General features: G+C 47.7%; 1 protein-coding gene and 6 non-coding genes across 7 annotated transcripts in view; all 7 read left to right on the top strand.

The window, feature by feature from the left end:
• The window catches only part of LOC125942841 (uncharacterized), a 178908-nt gene that overhangs the window by 154329 nt on the left and 6297 nt on the right, over nucleotides 1–18282 (top strand). The gene's annotated exons all lie outside the window — the stretch shown is intronic.
• On the top strand, nucleotides 1505–1578 carry Trnan-guu (transfer RNA asparagine (anticodon GUU)). The gene has a single exon. It is a non-coding gene; the product is annotated as a tRNA-Asn (tRNA).
• Nucleotides 1666–1739, top strand: Trnan-guu (transfer RNA asparagine (anticodon GUU)). The gene has a single exon. It is a non-coding gene; the product is annotated as a tRNA-Asn (tRNA).
• Nucleotides 6791–6864, top strand: Trnan-guu (transfer RNA asparagine (anticodon GUU)). Its single transcript has one exon. It is a non-coding gene; the product is annotated as a tRNA-Asn (tRNA).
• On the top strand, nucleotides 11768–11842 carry Trnan-guu (transfer RNA asparagine (anticodon GUU)). The gene has a single exon. It is a non-coding gene; the product is annotated as a tRNA-Asn (tRNA).
• Nucleotides 17990–18063, top strand: Trnan-guu (transfer RNA asparagine (anticodon GUU)). The gene has a single exon. It is a non-coding gene; the product is annotated as a tRNA-Asn (tRNA).
• On the top strand, nucleotides 18152–18225 carry Trnan-guu (transfer RNA asparagine (anticodon GUU)). Its single transcript has one exon. It is a non-coding gene; the product is annotated as a tRNA-Asn (tRNA).

Below are 18282 nucleotides of genomic sequence, written 5' to 3'. Positions count from 1 at the left end.
ACGCTATATCTTTTTGTAAAATGACTGGTAGCGTGATAAACTTTGATAAGTGTTTAGGGGTGTGGCATGGAACATGGCAAAGCACCCCACCCATCTTTTTGAATGTAAAGTGGACCGTTGCGCCGACAAAGTATCTCGGGGTGCCGCTTGAGCACTATAAAGAGGCGGGGCAATTCTGGGAAAATGAAACAATGAAGGTGCAAGAAAAAGCAGTTAAATGGGGTGGTCGTAGTCTTTCGATGTTTGCCCGCGCGACGGTCTGCAACCTGTTTGCCGTTGCCAAAGTGTGCTATGTATTGCAAGCATTGTGTATGACTAGAGTTCACGTGCAACGTTTGCATCGGGTGCTGGCAGTGTACGTATGGGGATCCAATTGGGAGCGAACGAGTCGAACAAACCTATTTCGATCTGTCAAAACAGGGGGGCTTGGACTGGCGCATCTGTTCTTGAAGCAGATAGTGTGTCGTTTTGCCTTTTTAAGAGACCAAAAAGACCCTTTCCTGGTTAGAGTGATGCAACTGAAACTAGGTACGGCCCTTCCTGAATTCATTGTATCTAGCAGTGTTAACAGTGGCCCTATGAGTGGATATTTGAAAGAAGTGCATGATATGGGCATTCCGGTTTCTGAAGGTGCGCTTCTCAATGGAGTACCTCAGCCACGTTCCCAAAAAACGTCTCTATAAAGATCTAATTGACGTGGTATTGCCAGTGCCGCTGTATAGATCGATGTTCAGTGTGGGTAGTGAAAGAAACGTCCTAAAAAAGGGTAAAACGTATGCCTGTCAGGCCATCGGCAAAGTCCTTCTTTTTTCAGCTGCATTCCAATACACTACCTGTAAAACCGTGGCTTCAGGAAAGAGGTATTTTTATCCCCTGGTCTGTGGATTGTTTACTATGCCACAAGGAAGAGACAATTGAACACGTATTCATAGACTGCTGGGACGCCGTTTTCCACTGGGACGTCATGCAGCGAACTATAAAGAAAGACTTGCCCATAACACCCTATGGCATCCGTTTTCTCCCGACGGAAAATGAAGGAGGAGTGCCATACGACATGTTTATGCTATTAGGGTTGCACAGCCTGTGGCGCACCCGAATGGCTGTTAGACACGCTGACATAAATGTTCGAAGTACTCGTGAATATTTTATTGAAAGTGTCTGTTACATAAAAGAAGTGTTCGATGCGCAAAACGAAAAGCCAGAATGGATTAGTGTGTTAAACGAGCTTGCGAACCTTAGGCGGTTTTAAAATCTCGTGCACACCAAAGACTGGTGGGCACTTTTACCAATTGTGAAGTGTCGAAATTCTGACTGTATCTTGCAAAAGGCAATAAAGAAAAAAAAGCCTCCGTGGCGCAATCGGCTAGCGCGTTCGGCTGTTAACCGAAAGGTTGGAGGTTCGAGCCCTCCCGGGTCGAAGCTTCTCCTTTTGATGCTTTTTTGTTGTATTTATTCTGGTAGATTTTCTGTAGCAAGTGCGTGGTGGGGAGAGCGCCGAGAAGCCGCCTCCGTGGCGCAATCGGCTAGCGCGTTCGGCTGTTAACCGAAAGGTTGGAGGTTCGAGCCCTCCCGGGGGCGAAGCTTCTCCTTTTGATTCTTTTTTGTTGTATTTATTCTGGTAGATTTTCTGTGGCAAGTGCGTGGTGGGGAGAGCACCGAGCAGCCGCCTCCGTGGCGCAATCGGCTAGCGCGTTCGGCTGTTAACCGAAAGGTTGGAGGTTTGAGCCCTCCCGGGGGCGAAGCTTCTCCTTTTGATGCTTTTTGTTGTATTTATTCTGGTAGACTTTCTGTAGCAAGTGCGTGGTGGGGAGAGCACCGAGCAGCCGCCTCCGAATTCCACTTCCGGACGTCGAGGCGAACGGACGTGCCATCATGTGCTCCGAAGGAGCGGTCTCAGCGGCCCATCTTGGCCGCGGAAACAGGAACATTCATGAAGACAACCAGATTATCAAGTGATGCTGCCCCATCTGCCAAAAGGTCGGATTGTTCTTAATACAGTTTTTTTTGCATGGTGATATCCGTGCTCGGCCGTACAGAGTCGAAGACTTGCGGGATGCCCTGGCCAGCCTGGAAATGCTCCCCGAGGTTGTCGCCTTGGGAGCTTTCCAGATGAATCATGTGTGGGCCGTAACACTGAAGAGCTCAGAAGCAGTCAAGAAGTTGTTAAGATCTGCAACAATTACTGTCAAGAGCAGGCGCTGTCTAGTCGTTGACCCGAACAACCATGACCTACGCCTTAAAATGCACTGGGTGCTCTATAATGTCAACGAAGAAGACATACGTGAGGCTCCAGCGCCGTACGGTGAAGTTACGGAAGTTTCCCGAGAGCGCTGGCGTGCACAGGGCGTCACAGACAAGGGCTCCACAACGCGTCTGGTGAACCTCAAGTTGAAGCCGGGCGTTACAAGTGCAGATATCCCGCATCAGCTTCGAGTCGCGGGAGAGCCAGCTTTATTAGTGGTGCCTGGAAGGCCACCACTTTGCTTGCGCTGCCAAGGAAAAGGCCACGTTCGCCGGGAGTGCCGGGTGCCCCGATGCTCGCGTTGCAGGCGTTTTGGCCATGATGAAAGTCAGTGCACGCCTACATACGCAAACGTCACAGGGCCGTTGAAGAATGCAGATTCCTCTGAGCTTGTCATGGACGAGGCGGAGGCTGAGGAGGCGGCAGCCGCTGAAAGTGAGAAGGTTAAACCGCAATTAACGCCCACAGCACCCGCCCCCTTGCAGCTGGCCGTGATGTCCGTACCATGCGAGCAGCCGGCACCGCAAGAAAGGCAGTCTGACCCGGAAAAGGACAGACTGCACCTGTCAAAAGAAGCCAAGGAAGACTCAGCTGCAGTGACTGACTCCAACGCGCTGAGCGCAATGGAGACAGATGTGACTACGTCGTCGAGTAAGCGGGCGCACATCGAGACAGTGAAACTTGACGACCCGAATGGTGGCCTGAATGCCGAGGAGCCGCCTGCTAAAGCGGCACTGGGCCGACGGCCGTCATTCAGGCCGAAGCCGAACATTCCCCCAGACAAACATGTTGCAGACACGACGCCGAAGTAGGCGCCGGGGTCTGCGCTTTTTGGGTGCCAGCACATCAAGCTGCGAAAGACTTTCACGCGCATGGACGGCTTCGGGGAGCGGATACATCAAGCTTGTGTTGCAGAAGGTGCAAGCGTGTCAGAAAGAATTCTGCAAGGACTGGCCCAACCCGGTGAACTGTCTGCCGTGCGGTCGCGCACAGAGGTGAGCGTCGTGCGACCCGTTCGCTCCTCACAAAATATGCACGATAAAACTGGGCAGCCGCTACGAGTAGCTACACTGAATGTAAGGGGTTTAGCTGCCCGGAGAAGGCAGTACCAAGTGAGCCGACTATTTTTAGAAAATGAGTTGGATCTTGTCGCAGTGCAAGAAACTAAAATCGAAAGTGAGGAGCAGACGGACTGCATGGTGGAAACCTTTCGAACGCGCTACAATGTTTGTATTTGTCATGCTGTGGGAACATCCGGTGGATGCGCGATCTTCATCCGCAATAACCTTGACATTTCGGATGTGAGCATTGTTGTTTCTGAAGCAGGACGATTGCTAATTGTTGACTTTTATTTTTCCGGCCAGCCTTGGAGAGTGATATGTGTTTATGCACCTAATAACGAGAACGATCGCGTAGAATTTTTTGGAAAAATCGAGCGTTACTTGAAGTGTTTGAAGCGTATTGTCATGCTTGGCGATTTCAATTGTGTTTTGATGGCCGAAGACAGAGCTAAGAATGTGTCTGGTCGCGATAAAAGTGCAAATGTACTGCAGGCGTTAATGCACGAAAATGATTTGGACGACATGGGATGGCTTCTTTCGAATGGAAATCGGCCCGTGTTCACGCACTTCCAGCGCGGAAGTAGCGCGCGGCTCGACAGAGTGTATGCCTCGGTTGACTTTGTGAACATGTGCACTAATTATGAAGTAAAACATGTCTCTTTTAGTGATCACAGCCTTGTTATGGTCACACTCGGTGGCAAGAAAAGGAAAACGCAATTCAGCTGGCAGTTATGGAAGTTCAATGTAAGACTACTCGACGACGAATTGTTTAATGGAAAAGTAAAAGGAAAAATTGAATGCATGACCCGAACAGCAGCAAAGTCACGTGCGGCTGAATGGGACCATTTCAAGAACGAAGTCAAGGTGATAGCGATCGAGAGGGGAACATTGCTCAGTCATAAAGAAAAAGAAAAAACAAGAGAATTGCAATGCCAGCTTGATTTTATGATCAGCATGGGAACAGCGAATCCCGGGAAATTCTGTAAAGAAATCCGTGAAGTTAAGGGTCAGCTCGAGGCTCTCGACGTTGAAAAATATCGATCAGCAGTAGTAAGGGCGCGAGCTGAAAAGCTCTGGATGGGGGAAACTCCCGATAAGCGCGCATTGTGCGACGAAAGGAGATATGCAACACAAAATGAAATCCGAGAGATAAGGTATCAAAACAATATTACCAGTGACATTAACGAAATTGAACGAGCATTTGTTGAGCACTATCAGAACCTAATAGGTGAAAAAAGAAGCGGGAGCTCTCCGCTAGAGCCGGAGATCCTTGATTTAATGCCAAGGTTAGATGAAGATACTCGAGCGCTTTTGGAGCAACCCATTAGCGTAGATGAAATCAAACATGCGATCACCGAACTAACGTTGGGGAAAACACCTGGGCCAGACGGCCTCGGTGCCGCGTTCTACAAAGCTTACGCCGATGAATTGGCACCCATTTTGCATGCAGTAATCACAGAGGCGTTCGAAACGAAAGAAATGCCGCTTTCTTTCCGCGCCGCTCACGTAGTGCTGATTCCGAAATCTGACGACCGTACTAAGCTGCTATCTGTGGGGGCGTATCGTCCGATAACGCTCACAAACACGGACTACAAAGTTTACACAAAAGTGTTGGCAAAGCGACTGCAGAGTGTCATCAAACTTCTTGTTGGACCACACCAGACATGTGGCATAAAAGGACGCTCTATCTGTACAAATGTGCATGTAGCCCGCAGTATTCGCGAGTGTTGTGACATTTTTGACGATCGAGTAGCTATGTTGCAGCTCGACTTAGCAAAAGCATTTGACCGTGTGTCGCATGAAGTTCTTTTCAGCATTCTTGAACATGCAAACATAGGCACTGTGATACTCGATGGTTTAAAGATGGTGTACAGTGACTGTATTATAAACATTGTGGTGAACAAGAAACTAACTGATAGTATTAAGATCAGATCATCAGTAAGGCAAGGTTGTCCATTGTCCCCTTTGCTCTTTGCAATTTACTTAGAGCCATTCTGTTTATCTCTAATAAGCAATAAAAGGATTAATGGCTATAAGCTTGAATCGTCACATGTTAAAGTGCTTGCTTATGCTGACGATGTGGCAATATTTTGTACGGATAGGGAAAGTGTGCAGGAGGCAATAAGCGAGACTCATAGATTTTGCGGACAAACCGGCTGCGAGATCAACTGGGACAAGAGTATCGGCTTTTGGCATGGAAGCTGGGATGTCACGCCAGCTGTCTTCGCAAATTTACAGTGGACTGTGTCTCCTTCGAAATATCTGGGTGTGCCTCTTGAGCACTACAATGGCACTGCACAATACTGGGAAGATTAGACGTCGCGTCTAAAAGAGAAAACCGGAGGATGGCAAGGTCGCGATTTATCGATGTTTGCAAGGGCAACTGTTTGTAATTTATTTTTAATTGCCAAAGTGTGGTATGTTCTCCAATTTTTGTCCATGACACGTGTGAACGTACAGAAAATTCACAGAGTGTTTGCTGTTTTTATTTGGGGTTCCACTTGGGAGAGGGTCAGTCGAACACACTTGTTTCGTCCTGTTCGAGATGGGGGACTTGGACTGTCGCATTTGTTCTTACGACAGATTGTTTCTCGTTTTGTCTTCTTGCGTGACCAAAGTGATTTATTTTTGCGTACGATGCTTCAGGTTCGCTTGAAGGATGTTCTTCCTGAAATTATTGTGTCAAGTGCAACGCCTGTAAACTGTGGGGTTAAAGGCTACGTGCGGGAGGTAGCAACTTCCTTCCGAATACTAAAAGCTCGATTTTCAATGCAATATCTGAGCACAGTGACAAGAAAGAAACTTTACAAAGATTTAGTTGAAGTTATGCTGCCAGTGCCTATGTACAGAATGAAATACTATGGAAGCCCTGGGCAAGATGTGTTAAAAAGAGTTAAAAGGATGCCAGTGAGAGCAAATGCAAAATCTTTTTTCTTCAAGTTGCATACATCTACCCTTCCTGTGAAAACATGGTTGGCCGAGAAAGGAATATTCGGGCCCTGGACGACAAACTGTGTAATCTGTAAGAAACCCGAGACCATTGAGCACGCATTTATTGAGTGCTGGGATGCCGTATTTTACTGGGACGTGTTGCAAAGAACGCTTAAAATGGAACTGCCGATAACACCGCAGGGTATACGCTTCCTGCCGGTAGACAGCGATCAAGAGTTCCCATATGATATGATAATGCTCTTAGGCCTCCATAGTCTTTGGAGAACACGGATGGCGGTAACGCATGCTGATGTAAACCTGCGGTCAACGCGAGAAAATTTTGTTGAAAGTATTGTTTTCATACGTGAAATATTTCGTGTACAGACGGAACCGCCTGATTGGTTGGATGTGCTTGATGAATTGGTGGAGTTCAAAAAATTTTAGCTTGCTACGGTGGCCCAAGTAGGCCAGCGTACTTTTACATGTGTATGTGTATCTGTGTGCGTGAATAAAACAAGGTTCATAAATAAAAAAAAATAAAAAATAAAGAGCAGCCGCCTCTGTGGCGCAATCGGCTAGCGCGTTCGGCTGTTAACCGAAAGGTTGGAGGTTCGAGCCCTCCCGGGGGCGAAGCTTCTCCTTTTGATGCTTTTTTGTTGTATTTATTCTGGTAGATTTTCTGTAGCAAGTGCGTGGTGGGGAGAGCGCCGAGAAGCCGCCTCCGTGCGGGATTCCATTTCCGGCTTTCGAGCGATACGGTCACGGAATGTCGCGCTCCGTCGGAGCGGTATCAGCGGCCCCAGCGGGTCGCGGGAACAGGTTTTTTGCTGCGTCTGAAGATTACCGAGTTATTCTGCCGAACCTGCCAACAGGAAAAATTGTGCTAAACACAGTGTTTATGCATGCTGACGTTACTGCTAGACCCTACAGAGTGGAAGACTTCAGGGACACATTGCTTCATCTTGGTGTGCTGGCCGACGTTATCACGTTAGGGGCGTACCAGATGAACCACGTCTGGGCTATCACCCTCAAGGACGCTGCGGCTACGGAGAAACTACTTGCTGCGAAGGACGTGAAGGTTAAAGAACACAAGTGCCTGATAGTCGACCCTAATGACCGAGGTATTCGCTTCAAGATTCACTGGCTGCTCCACGGTGTTGCTGACGAGGATGTGCGTGCCGCGCTATCGCCGTACGGGAAGGTGGTCGACGTGTCAAGGGAGAAGTGGCGTGCGCATGGCGTTCTCGACAAGGGCTCTACGACCCGTACGGTTACCTTGAAGTTGGGGCCGGGTTTCAAGATCGACGACATACCGCACCAAATCAAGGTGGCCGGTGAACCTGCGCTAATTGTTGTACCAGGCAGGGCCCCACTTTGCCTCCGTTGCAAATCTAGTGGGCATATACGCAGAGACTGCCAGGTGCCACGTTGTGCGCTTTGCCGACGGTATGGCCATGAGGACTCCCAATGTGCGAAAAGCTACGCAAGTGCTGCAGGATCCTTGAGGGGTGATGACATGTCAGAGCACCTCATGGACGAAGCTGATGCCGAAGAAACGGCGGGAGGTCAAACCTCAAGCATCGAGGCGTCTTCTGGGCCGACCACGGTAGACGGGGCAGACAACAGCAAGTCTTCCGAAGAAGAGTTCCCACCCCTCTCCCAAGGTACGGATGTGAAAGCTGAGCCTAACAAGAACACCGAGGACGCTACCGAAGATGCCGAGGCGGACAAGTCCGCGTGTATGGACGTCACAGAAGCACCAAGCTCTGGTGTGGCAGCAAAGCGGGCTCACGAGGATACCAACGAGACAACGGCGAACACCGACGGCGAAGGGCAACCACCAACCAAGGCGGCTATCATTCGGCGGCCCTCACTGAGACCTCGACCGAACGTGGCCACCGGTAAAAGTGTGGCGGCAACGCTGCCTACAGCGCCAACGTAGCGTAAGATCTGCCATGGCACGACGCCCTGGCATGCGGCTTTTTGCTGAGAGTACCACCACGATTCCCAGCCTTTCTTCATAGTCACTATGGCTTCTATTCCTAAATCGCTACGTATCGCGACGATTAACGTCCGAGGGCTTGCGTCTAAACGAAAACAGAGTCAGCTGCACCGATTGGTGACCGAGTTTGACCTCGACATTGTGGCGGTACGGGAAACTAAAGTTGATGGTGAAGTAGAGACTGGGAACATGGTTCGACGTTTTACGTTGTCTTATGACGCTGTGGTTAGCCATGCTGTAGGGACGTCAGCAGGTTGTTGCCTTCTTTTGCGCCAGAGCTTGGGCTTATCAATACAAGCGACATTAAGTTGTGACTCAGGGAGGCTCATCATCTGCGATTTTCTTTTTGCCGCTAAGGAGTGGCGTATGATTTGTGTGTATGCACCTAACAATGCGGAAGAGAGGCGAACCTTTTTCGAGCGTGTTAATCAATACTGTGACTGCCAGAAACTTGTCATTATTGCGGGTGATTTCAACTGTGTGCTTTCTGCAGCAGATAAAACTAGCAGACGAGATTTTAATGACATAAGCACTGTTATTCTTAGAGAAATTGTGAATGATGGTGGTATGGAAGATGTAGGGCAATGTTTGGAAGGTACGCGAACCGTCCAATTTACTCATTTTCAAGGATCGAGTCATGCCCGATTGGATAGGATATATGCGTCTTTGGATATTATACCTTTGTGTCAACAGTATCATGTTACGCCAGTCTCCTTTAGTGATCACTGCTTAGTTTATTTTACTATAGCAAGTCGAGAAGACTCAAGGAATAATTTTAATTGGCAGTTATGGAAACTGAATTGTAAGCTGATGAATGACGATGTTTTTGTGAAGCAAGTAACTGATTTATTTAAAAAACTCAAGGAAAACAACAAAATTCCTTGGGGAGAAAGATGGGAATTATTAAAGAATCAGGTTAAAATAAAAGCACTGGAACGTTCAAGTGCAGTAGCTAGAGAAGCAAGGTTTCAAGAAAAAACACTACGCACGAACCTTCAACTGCTACTTAATCAAGAATCGCTCAGACCGGGTGAATATATGGACGATATACGAGTGGTGAAGCGCAAGCTGGAGCTTATCGATACCGAACGGTACCGTGGTGCCTTAATACGCGCAAGAGCTGAAAGGCTGATAAGCGGAGAATCGCCGACGAAAAGAGCGTTGGGGGCGGAAAAGTGGCATGCGCGAAGGCAGCAAATAGTAGAAATTGAACGTGCAGGTGTGATCACTAAGGATACTGACGAAATTGTTAGAACGTTTTCGGAGTACTATCGTGCGTTGTTTGCTCGCAGCGTAGTTGATATCGACCTTTTCAAACGTGAGTTAGTTTGCTTGATGACACGGTTGGACGATGTGACAAGAGAAGCTTTGGAGCAGCCCATCACAAATGAAGAGGTGGATTTTGCGATAGAAAACATAAACTTAGGGAAATCGCCGGGTCCAGACGGCCTTGGTGCAGCGTTTTATAAAACATTTAAGGGAACAGTCTCTCCAATTCTAACGCGTATTTATAACGAAGCTTACGAGCTTAAGTCGCTACCTCCATCTTTTGTTACTGCGCATACGATTCTTATACCTAAATCTGATGATACAGTAAAATTACGAAATGTAACTGCCTATCGACCCATTAGCTTGACAAACAGTGATTATAAAATCTTCATGAAAGTGTTAGCTAAGAGATTACAAACTGTTATCTCGGAAATTGTAGGGAAGCATCAGACATGCGGCATTAAAGGGCGCTCCATCACTACGAACACTCACGTGGCACGTTCTATTCTGGAATGTTGTGATGTTACGGGTGCTGGAGTAACCATGCTACAGATAGACTTCGAGAAGGCGTTTGATAGGGTTCCCCATGACGCTCTCTTGTGTGTACTAGACCATGTAAATGTAGGCCATGTTATTAGAGAAGGCGTCGCGATGGCGTACAGCTCGTGCACGACGCAGTTAATAGTGAATAAAGTGGTTGGTGAGCGCATACCAGTGCTACAATCTCTGCGCCAGGGGTGCCCAATATCAGCATTGCTGTTTGTTTGTACATCGAATCCTTTTGTCTACATGTTATTGCAAGCGAGCATATACGTGGGTTCAAACTGCAACAGGTAGAAGTGAGGTTGCTGGCCTATGCCGACGACATTGCCGCTTTTTGTACGGATTATGACAGTGTTCTGCATGTTATTAAAACTGTGGAAAGTCTTTGTCTTTCAAGTGGAAGCTGCGTGAACTGGGGAAAGTCTCTGGGGTTTTGGCACGGCTATTGGCCGTCTAAGCCAGACACTTTCGCGAATTAAGATTCGTGACCACTCCTGTTAAATATTTGGGAGTGCCCTTAGAAAATTATCAGGACAGCGAACCTTACTGGCGCAACGAAATTGGCAACTTACGCGAGAAAACCAATAACTGGAATGGCTGGAATCTGTCAGTCTTTGCAAGAGCGACAGTATGCAACTTATTTTTTATAAGTAAGTTGTGGTATGTAATGCAAGTGATACATTGTTCAAGAATGAATGTCCAGAAACTTCACAGAATATTTGCAGTGTTCGTTTGGGGCTCCTCATGGGAGCGAACAAGCAGAACCAATTTGTTTAGGCGAGTCCCTGATGGCGGGTTGGCGTTAGGCCATTTGTATCTACGTCAAATAGTTAATCGGTTTATGTTCTTCAGAGACGTAAAAGATCCCTTCCTTCGAACATTGTGCCAGGTTCGGTTGGGTAATGCCCTACCAGATCTTGTTGTCTCAACGGATCGCATCCACGGATGCATTCGGGGTTATTTGAAAGAGGTTGTTATGTCCACCCGTTTTTTGTGTGTGCGGTTTTCTACAAACTACTTAAGTGATGTGGGTCAGAAAAAGTTATACAGATACCTGTGTGATGTGGTGTTACCTGTGCCGCTATATAGATCTTTGTACAGTACCTCAAGAGGAAAGGATGTGCTTAAGCGTGTCAAGAAAATGATGGTACCACCAGGCGTCAAAACATTTTTCTTTCGTTTACACACCGGGACACTGACCGTCAAGACATGGATGGCAGAAAGGGGACTTTTTGTGCCCTGGGGAGTACACTGCCAAATTTGTAAGTGAGACGAAACTATTGACCATGTGTTTTTAGAGTGTTGGGACGCGGTATTCTTGTGGGACATTCTACAGAGGACCCTTAAGAAAGATTTTCCGCTGCACCCTCAAGGAATCCGATTCTTGGCTATCGATAACGAAGATGGAGTACCTTATGATTTAATTATGCTCATTGTATTGCACACTGTCTGGAGATGTCGCATGGCTGTCCGAAATGCAGATGTTGACGCCAGAGCAGCTCGCCAATACTTCAAAGAAAGCATTCACAGATATGTAGAAGAACAGAAAGCACGAATACCTGTGCCACACTGGCTGCCTTGTGTAGAATTGCTTTTGAATATGAAATTTATTTAGAATTACTTTCTCCAAAACAGGAGAAACCTTTTAGCATTTGACTATTTTAATGTATTTCAGTCCTGTATTTCTTGTCACTGGCAATAAAGAAAAAAAAAAGAAGCCGCCTCCGTGGCGCAATCGGCTAGCGCGTTCGGCTGTTAACCGAAAGGTTGGAGGTTCGAGCCCTCCCGGGGCGAAGCTTCTCCTTTTGATGCTTTTTTGTTGTATTTATTCTGGTAGATTTTCTGTAGCAAGTGCGTGGTGGGGAGAGCGCCGAGAAGCCGCCTCCGTGGCGCAATCGGCTAGCGCGTTCGGCTGTTAACCGAAAGGTTGGAGGTTCCAGCCCCCCCCCCCCCCCCCCGGGGCGAAGCATCTCCTTTTGATGCTTTTTTGTTGTATTTATTCTGGTAGATTTTCTGTAGCAAGTGCGTGGTGGGGAGAGCGCCGAGCAGCCGCCTCCGTGGCGCAATGATTCCACTTCCGGCCGTCGAAGCGAACGGACGTGCGATGACGGGCTCCGCAGGAGCGGCTACAGCGGCTACTTCCAGCCGCGGGAACAGGAATTTTTCACAGGAAGGAGACTACGAGATGATTTTGCCGAATTTGCCAACAGGTCGTTTTGTTATTAATACAGTTTTTCTTCACGGGGACGTTCAAGCGCGACCTTACCGAGTAGAGGACTTTCGCGACGTGCTGGCTGGGTTGACACTGCTTCCTGAGGTTATCGCCTTAGGGGCGTATCGAATGAGCCATGTGTGGGCCGTAACTTTCAAGAGTGCTGAAGCCGTCAAGAAGATACTCGCTGCAAGTGAACTGAAGGTCAAAGGCCGACGCTGCGTCGTCATTGATCCTGGAAATCAAGATGTAAGAATGAAAGTTCACTGGCTACTACACAACATTCCAGACGACGACGTGCGCGTGGCTTTCCTGCCTTATGGAAGAGTGACGCAAATCAGCAGAGAACGGTGGCGTGTTCACGGAATTGCTGACAAGGGGTCCACCACCCGGTTGGTGTCCCTGCGACTCAAAGCCGGCGTCAAGCTTGAAGACGTACCACACCAGGTGAACGTCGCAGGCGAACAAGCTTTGGTTGTCGTATCGGGTCGTGCACCAATGTGCCTTCGCTCTCATACGACGGGGCACATCCGCCGCGACTGCAGAGTTCCAAAATGCAGCGCATGCCGAAGATTCGAAACATGAAGAAGGACAATGCCCTAAGACATACGCCAGCGTCACAGGCCCTTCGAGTGCTGAGGAACCATCCGAGCTCCTCATGGACGAAACCGACGCCGAGGAAGCTGCCAAGCCTTCAGGTGACGCCGCAACCGGAAAAATGGTAACATTGTCAGCCAGCAAATCTAAGCTGGAGGAAAGGCGTGAACCACCTGCGGGCGAGCCTCAAAACCAAGGTCCGGCACTCGTAAAAGCTGCCACATCGAAGGACACCTGTCAACCTACCAGCGAGGATACAAAGGTGGCGGAAAACCAAGAGACTTGTATGGAAGTCGTCGAAAGCGCCAGTGGACAGCCCATCAAGCGGCCATTAAAGGAAAGCGTCGAGGAAAAGGCGGACAAAAGAGGTGAAGGGACAGAACCACCGTTCAAGGAAATGACCACAAGGCGGACCTCAATGAAACCACGGCCGAATATTTCGGCCGAACGACGGTCGGCGGACAAACCGCCGCCTTGACGCTGGGTCTCCGCATGGGTCTGTGTGGGTGGTCTTCGGGGGAGTTTTCGGGGACTATGGTCGGACTGAGTGCAAGTGTTGTGAAGCCTTGCGGATTGAAGAGGCCCATGGCGTACATTGCACCACATAAGAGGAGTGACTGCAAGGACTGCTGTAAGTCTTCCACAATGCTTACTGCTTCACATTGTAAACGGGTAATCCCATGCGATCAACCTGCACCTTATTAAATATGGCGTTAAAATCAGGAACAGAACTACGTATAGCGACAATAAATGTGAGATGTCTGGCGTCTCGGAGACGTCAGTACCAGCTTAGCCGCCTGATGTTAGAAAATGAACTGGACGTCATAGCAGTTCAGGGGACAAAGATAGAAACGCAAGAACAGAGCGATCGCATGGTGTTACCCTTCCGAAATCGATACAATGTATGCATAAGCCATGCAGTGGGTTTGTCGGCAGGTTGTGCTCTTTTATTGCGATAGCAATTATAGGGACACTTCAACCGGATTTCTGCCGTCGGCGTCGCCGAGAGGTTCCGTATAGATAAAATCTTCGCCGCGCGCCGTATGCCCCAGAGGCAGCGTGCGGGGACGCGCGCTATCACGGAGAGCGAACGCACTCAATCTCCCACGCGCAAGCAAGAAAGCGGAAAGCCAGCGCCGGAGGGAGCAGGGGGGGGCGGGGTTCTCTGCCAACAACCGCGCTCGTCGCTCGTCCGCACAGGCTCTTATCTCTCCCACGCGCAAGCAAGGAAGCGGGAAGCCAGCGCCGGAAGGAGCGGGGGCGGGGGGGGGGGGGGGGGGGGGGCGCACTTCTACGCTGCCAACAACCGCGCTCGTCGTTCGTTCGACCGCACCGTCTCTTATCTCCACACGGCTCTGACCTTTATGCGCATTCGCCGCTCAGTTTCCGTTGAAGCGATAGACCGCGCGTACCTTCGCCCCCTGCTGCGGCGTATATATCCGCTCGCTGCCAGCGTTTTGACGGTCGTTGTCTGCAGTCATTCAGTGTGATCTATTCATGTTTGTTTGTGCGCGCTCACACCACGCTTCTTCAATCAGTTAGTAATAGTCGGGCCACATTTTCCAACGCACGCTACACATGCAATGCTGCCCGGGTCGGCAGTGCAGCGCTACAGGTGTGTCCCTTCGCACGCGCTGCCCACGGGAAGCGCTTCTCATCAACACCACCGTTTCACACGCGCCTTCTCGTGGTCATCGAGTCTCTCTTCATGTCGGTCTACTTACGCCGCAGCACACCTGCTTACTTAATCAGCTCATGTTTACTACAATTCATATTGCTATCAAAGCCGCTCACCTTACTTCGTATGACATTGCTGTGTTGCTATCGCATTCATCGCTTCGCCCTTAGGGCGAAACTGACATTTTTTTTCTTCGAAATTCTATCGGGATCGTTGAAGATTCACTAAGTGTTTGTCAAAGTGGCCGATACATTGTTTGTGATTTTACCTTTGCCGGAAAAAATTGGAGGGTGATTAACACGTATGCACCGAACAGGTCACGTGACCGGAGATCGTTTTTTGAGGAAATGGAAAAGTACCTGCTTTGCGATAAACCAGTGGTATTACTTGGCGATTTCAATTGTGTTTGCGCACCAGAAGATAGAGCAAATAAACAACCCATCCGAGATAAAAGTGCAATATTATTGAGCGCCATAGTACAAGAACACAAATTAGATGACGTAGCTTCTTTGTTTTCGGATAATAACATTCCACAGTTCACACATTTTCAAGGAAATAGCCACGCGAGACTCGATAGAGCTTACATATCGACTGCTCTTGTGCCCTTGTGCATCAATTACACGGTGAATCATGTTTCTTTCAGTGACCACAGTTTAGTGTCTTTCTCGCTTGGTGCAGAAAAAAGAAAAAGTAGATTTAATTGGCAGCTCTGGAAACTTAATGACAATCTATTGGATGATAAACCTTTCGTGGACTACGTGAAGGAAAACCTGAATGAGTTACTAGAAGAAGAGCACCAGTGTATTATTGGTAGATGGGAGCTTTTCAAAGAAAAGATAAAGATTAAAGCAATAGAACGAGCTTCTGAACTTAAGCACGTCAAACTAAAACAAGAAAAGAACTGCAAGCCCAATTGGACTTCTTGATAAGCCAAGAAAGCGTTGCCCCCGGCCTGCGCAGCAAAGAAATTCGAGATACCAAGCGACAGCTTGAGCTTATCGACATCGAAAATTATAGAGGTGCTGTAATACGGGCCCGTACGGAGCGTTTGTGGATGGGCGAAACACCCACCAAACGCGCCATTAGCGACGAAAAAAGATACGCGACAAAAAACGAAATCACAGAAATAAAGTACCGAGGCGTAGTAACAGATAAGAAAAGTGAAATAGAAAATGCTTTTGTAGAACACTTTCGGAATTTGTTTGGCCAAAAGAAAGAAATTAATGAGGGTTTTCAAAATGCTTTTCTACCGCTAATGCCACAACTGGATGAGGACGAAACCTCATTTCTAGAAGCATCAATTACAATAACGGAAATCGAAAAGGCAATCGGTGATCTAAGCTCGGAAAGTCTCCCGGTCCCGATGGACTGGGTTCAGCTTTTTACAAGAAATTCAAAAGTAGCATGGCTGAAGTACTGCATGCAGTGATACGAGAGGCATATGACGTCGGAAAACTTCCACTTTCTTTCCGGCAGTCACATATCATTGTGATTCCAAAAACAGACGACCGGCTTAAGCAACTCTTGGTTGGTTCTTACCGCCCAATTACCCTCGCTAACGTAGATTACAAGGTATTTATGAAGGTATTGGCAAGAAGATTACAGGGCTTTATTAAAGATATAGTCGGACCACGCCAGACATGTGGAATTAAAGGTAGAAGCATAACGACGAACATTCATGTAGCAAGAAATATTTTAGAGTGTTGTGATGTATTTGCCAACCACGTTGCCATGCTGCAAATAGATCTGGAAAAGGCTTTTGACCTTGTCACACATGAAATATTGTTTTCTATTTTAAAATATGTTAATGTGGGAAAAATAGTACTGGAAGGTGTTAAAATGTCGTACACCGAATGCACTGCTTCAGTTATAGTAAACAAACAAGTAAGCGAAAGCATTCAGATTGTCTCTTCAGTGAAACAAGGGTGCCCTTTGTCGTCACTACTTTTTTGCATTTACTTAGAGCCCTTTTGTTTAAAGATTATTAAAAATGAGCACATAAAAGGATTTCGCCTTATGGCATGCGAGGTCAAAGTATTGTCTTACGGCGATGATATAGCTGTCTTCTGTACTGATAGAGAAAGTGTTACAAAAGTTATAAGAGATGCCACGGTTTTCTGTCAGTATACCGGGAGTAGAATAAACTGGGATAAATGTCAGGGGATTTGGCACGGTGACTGGGATAGCACACCGGTCACGTACGCCAACATCCAATGGGCAACTACTCCGAGCAAATACCTAGGCGTACCACTCCAACATTACAAGGACACACAAGAATACTGGAAAGAGGAGACAGACAAAGCTCGCGAAAAAGAAAAAAAAAAAAAAATGGGCTGGACGGGATTTATCGATTTCTTCCCAAGCCACAGTGCGCAACATTTTCATTATTGCTAGGGTATGGTACGTCTTGCAAGCACTGCACATGTCGCGTTTAGGTATTCAACGACTGCATAGAGTGTTAGCAGTCTTTGTGTGGAATTCACCATGGGAAAGGGTAAGCCGCACCAACCTGTTTCTTCCAGTGCGGTCCGGAGGACTGGGCTTGAGTCATTTGTTTGTGAGACAAATTGTCTCTAGGTTCATTTTTTTTTCGCGATCAAACGAATATATTTTTGAGGACCTTTTTGCAAGTAAGACTAGCAAACGCTTTGCCAGATGTTATTGTGTCGTCACGTGCCTATATGCAACCCAGCATTCGTGGATACATGCACGAAATTGTTGCCGCCTTCCAATTGTTAAAAGTCAGATTTTCAATGGAATATCTGAGCGATGTTAAAAGAAAACGTCTGTACAAAGACCTAATCGATGTGATGATGCCCGTGCCTTTGTATCGAACGTTGTACAAGCCAGGACCTGGCAGCAATGTCTTAAAAAGGGTTAAAAGAATGGCCATCCGGTCGTCGATCAAAACTTTTTTTTTTCATGCTACATAGCGGCACACTTTCTACAAAACCGTGGTTGCAAGAAAAATGCATATTCGTGCCGTGGTCGGTAAATTGTATAATATGCAAAAGGCCCGAAACGATCGAGCACATGTTTCTCGATTGTGGCGATGCTGTCTTTCTATGGGACATTCTCCAAAGAACTTTAAAAGGAACTGCCGCTCACACCTTATGGCATTCGATTTCTCCCGGTCGACAGCGAAAGTGTGCCCTATGATATGTTAATCATTCTAGTAATGCACAGTGTATGGAAAACCAGAATGTCAGTGCGCAATGAGGATGTAAACCCAAGGTCAGCCAGAGACAACTTCAACGAAAGCATTGCGTATTTACGAGATGTATACAAGCAGCAGGATGAAAAACCTGATTGGTATGTTTTTCTGGGCGAACTCTTGGCTCTAAAGCGTTTTTAGCCCACATATGCTAACTATAGACAAGTTAGCATTTTTAACATGATGTTATATTATTGTTTTCCCTGTATTGTGCCAAGCAGGCAATAAAGAAAAAAAAAAGCCTCCGTGGCGCAATCGGCTAGCGCGTTCGCCTGTTAACCGAAAGGTTGGAGGTTCGAGCCCTCCCGGGGGCGAAGCTTCTCCTTTTTGATGCTTTTTTGCTGTATTTATTCTGGTAGATTTTCTGTAGCAAGTGCGTGGTGGGGAGAGCGCCGAGCAGCCGCCTCCGTGGCGCAATCGGCTAGCGCGTTCGGCTGTTAACCGAAAGGTTGGAGGTTCGAGCCCTCCCGGGGGCGAAGCTTCTTCTTTTTGATGCTTTTTTGCTGTATTTATTCTGGTAGATTTTTTGTAGC

The sequence above is a fragment of the Dermacentor silvarum genome, chromosome 1, assembly GCF_013339745.2.
Source record: "Dermacentor silvarum isolate Dsil-2018 chromosome 1, BIME_Dsil_1.4, whole genome shotgun sequence".
NCBI classification, from domain to species: Eukaryota; Metazoa; Arthropoda; class Arachnida; order Ixodida; family Ixodidae; genus Dermacentor; species Dermacentor silvarum.
Note: the sequence above shows the minus strand (reverse complement) of the source record. Positions and strands in the feature narration are given on the sequence as shown.